The sequence below is a fragment of the Montipora foliosa genome, chromosome 12, assembly GCF_036669935.1.
Source record: "Montipora foliosa isolate CH-2021 chromosome 12, ASM3666993v2, whole genome shotgun sequence".
Classification (NCBI taxonomy): domain Eukaryota; kingdom Metazoa; phylum Cnidaria; class Anthozoa; order Scleractinia; family Acroporidae; genus Montipora; species Montipora foliosa.
In genome coordinates, this window is record NC_090880.1 from 9,134,836 (window position 1) to 9,138,678 (window position 3,843).

Below are 3,843 nucleotides of genomic sequence, written 5' to 3' on the forward strand. Positions count from 1 at the left end.
CGCAGTTGAAGGAGAGGTTATGTCTGTTTCTCATTCGTAAACAACAGCTAATTTCGTACATGTTGCACGTGCTTTAGATGTCATGTGTCGACCGAAATATAGGTGTTTAAGGCAAATTATTTCGAAATCGGTTCCAGGATATATCTAGCGTACTTTAAAAAGCGAAAGGATGGAAATCACACCTTTTCGTGTACCAAATTATGTGTACGTTCGACTTGACTGACAGAAAGCACTCGAATGCCTTCAAATTACGTCATACCGAAACTCCGCCAAAATCCAGTTTATCGCTGGCCATTTTCCATTCACAGCAGATCAGAGAATTAAACCCTTTTTTTTGGAAACACCATATTAAACGCAAACGACAGACGCCTTCCCGTTACAATAAACAAAGTGACCGTACGCCAATACAGTGACAACCAACTCAGACAACAAGTTGCAAAATTGTTGAGACACTTTCATTAAAAAACACCTTTTCTAACTTCCAATACTCGGCGTATCTAGAATGTAAACCTTTCCCACTTCCTCTCCCCTCTCCCCCTTTCAATGTTGACTGCTTAAGTTCCCAACATTTTTTTGTCTCGCTTGCAACACTGATAAGGGGGGAAGGGGGGCTGCAGTGTGAGAGATAATAGGGAATTTAATAACGCCCCAAGAAGGTGAAGTGTCTCCACTATTTTTGCAACTTGTTGTAGCACGAGAATGTTTCGCTGGTTTTTTCTTCTCCTCCTTCACTTCTTATAATAGATAGCGAGCAGGTGACAGGTCTCCGCACTTCCAAGAGATACTCATCTTCTTCTTCTTCTCAAGACAACTGACAATGAATGAAGTGTGTCTCGCGTATTTATGGTTTGACGGCAGCACATGATGTCAAATTCCAGGGTCTGTGATTGGTTCTTGAGGATGGTGCCACATTCCAGCGGCCCTGTCATTGGCTCCTAAGAGTGGCATCAAGGACATTCAAGGTCAGTCCCATTCCAGCCACTCTGTCATTGGTGTTTAGAAAGTGGTGTCAGCTTCTGTCCACATCAACACCCTTGGGTATATAAAGAGTCGTGCCAGCGAGAACAGTCAGTTTGTCATGAGCTTGGAGAGGTGCTGTAGATGTATAGACTTGATGCTGGACGCTCCCTTGTGTGAGTGCTGCAAAGAAGACAAAGACGAAGAAACAGACCTCATTGACCTGACGACTTGGGCACTACATCAAAATTTTTGTCAGCGCCGGTTTGTTCACTGCCTCCCCCAGAAAGCAGACGATCTCGATGTCCCACTCCGATAAAGACAATCGAACTACAAAAGAGTGATACGACACTGGAAGTGTGCCATTGACGATTGGACATCCTGCTAAATCACTTGTTGGGGTTTTGTTGCACATACGAAAAGGATCAGTTGTCTCTCGAAGCTTTGGTGACTTGGGAACCCGATCGGAATTGTAATGAGTGTCGCTACCTCTTCTGATGGGCCGACGATCTCAAGGTCCCTCTCCAACCCCGGCACGACACCGACTCCATCGACAAAGAGGACCCACCTTCTCGATGAAGTATGTCTAGTGATCGACGTAGAAGGATTTTGTCTGGGAGACCAATTTCTTCCTAGGGAACTTGGTTGGTGCAATTGGAGGACCTTCCGTGCCTTGGCCTGATCTCTCGCCTAAAGATCAACCAACGGCTTATTACTGTACGACCCACATCCACGGCTCCCGTACTATCCACATAGTTGTACCATCTGGCTCATGAGTTAAAAACGGATGCCCAACACCTCTACGAACAACACAAGACCTCAGAGCGGTCTCTAGTCGCTTACAAAGAGAGTTTGATCCAATGCCGATGGTTGACTAGCTAGGGGATTCCTCACATCGATCTGGAACCTTTGGGTTGCCCGAAATTCAATGATCAGCCACCCGCCATCCTTGTCTTTTCAGGGACAGTTCAGGTGTTCCCGATGTCACCTTTTCCATAAAGTAGAAAACCGGAGGCATCATTACTGGCCGGGTGAGCGTCGCTGGCCTAGTTGCGGCCAATTTTTTTCTTCCTACCTCGATTGAGGTAATCTTGTAAATATTACAACTTTTGATACCGTTTAGTTTGCAAGATCTTTTTCCGTTCTTTTTTCCTTCCCCAGGAGGTTGAAGATGGCTCGGATGATCACCACATTGGAATAAAAAAAGACTCCTCTGTGAATTTTTAGGAATTAAAAAAAAAAACATTTTTTTCGCTGTAAGTAGTTCTACATAGACGTTTTTTTTAACCTGTAAATAGTTTCAGATCACAACTTGTGTTTAGCTTGCATGCTCTTTTTTTCCATTGTTTTTTTTTTCTTCCCTGGGAGAACGCGAGTGACCTTCACTATTTTTTTTGCATTTGGCTCAAAAGAAAAAAAAATCCTACGTGACCATTTGAAATCCACCTTTCCAAACTTTTCATTAATAAGAGCTTTCATTTTATGATCTAGCTATGTTCCAGCAGTTGTTCTAAAATGGTCTGAAATGTTTCCCATCCTTTTTGCTGTAAAAAATATCATTTCCAACAGTCCGTAAAACATCATTTTTTTTGTTTGAACAAACGAACCACATTAAACCCTTGAGTTTGACTTTGAACTTGACCTTGAGAGAGACCTCTACTCAAGATTCAAGGCGAATTCTTTGTAGATGAACCAATGAAATTGGTCGAAAAAAAACAAAAAAACAGGAGAAACAAAATGGTTTCGTCCATGACTAGAAAAAAAAAAAGAGAAAATCCAATCATTCAACCTCGAACCAACAACCCTGAGCTTGACCGTCTCCTGTTTCCTTTCTGCTATGTACAATTCATTCATCTGCTTTGACACATGTATATGATGACGTTAAAAACCAGGACAACCTCAGGGATGGGAGTGTTTGGACCATTTTTTTCTTGGTGCGAAATGACGTGGCAGCATTGCTTTAGGCAACCTGTGTTTTTTCTGTTGGAGAAGAAAGAAAGCTCTCTTTCGTTTGAACCGTTCTTCAGAGACATTTCTTTTCAGAGTTGCTTTTTTTTTCACCAACATGGGCACTAGCATAAAACAACAAAGGAAGCGAGAACGTATTCGTGCATGGAAGCAGGCCAACCGCGATAAAGTTCTTGCTCAAAAGAAACGATATTGCGAACGACATCGAGCAGAGATCCAGGAGTCAAAGAAACTTTATGCAGCTGGACATCGACCCCAAATCAATCAGTACCGTTGCCGATATCGTACGGCAAAAAAATGTGCTCACAAACTTCAGTCACATCATCATCATATTACTATACGCGTCAAAGAAATTGCCTCGAAATTCAAAGACAGTACAAGGCGAACCAACACGAACAAATTCGTGAATACAACAGACGATATCGCAATACACGTCAGAGACCTGAGCTGGGTTCATGTTTCCTCGATGGCTTGGCGACTGATGCCCGTCCATCGAATGTCATTGATGCGACCGGTGGCGGATGGCTCATAAACTAGGGTGCTTGTGCTGGGCACCATCTTCTTCTTGTACATAGTGTGACATTATTTTATGCTTTTTTTTCTTCTTCTTGTACATACTCCTTTATGATTCTAGTCATTAAACCGTTTGATTCGGAAGGAAAATATCCTGTCTTGTTTTTCTCTGACCATGAGGAGCTTTGGACGACATCCCTCTCTCGACCCATGGGAAGTTGTTATTTGATGTCCCACCTCACGTTGGGTGTCATGTCCCACCCAAATTCGAATTCTCAAAAGGGTGACGCAAAACACCCCAACGTGTTTCCTGAGGGTCCGCAGAGTGTCACGTGTCTGTGACGCTATTGTTTGACTCTCCTGCCTCACGTACGTTAGCATGTCCCGCCAACATTTGAATCGACC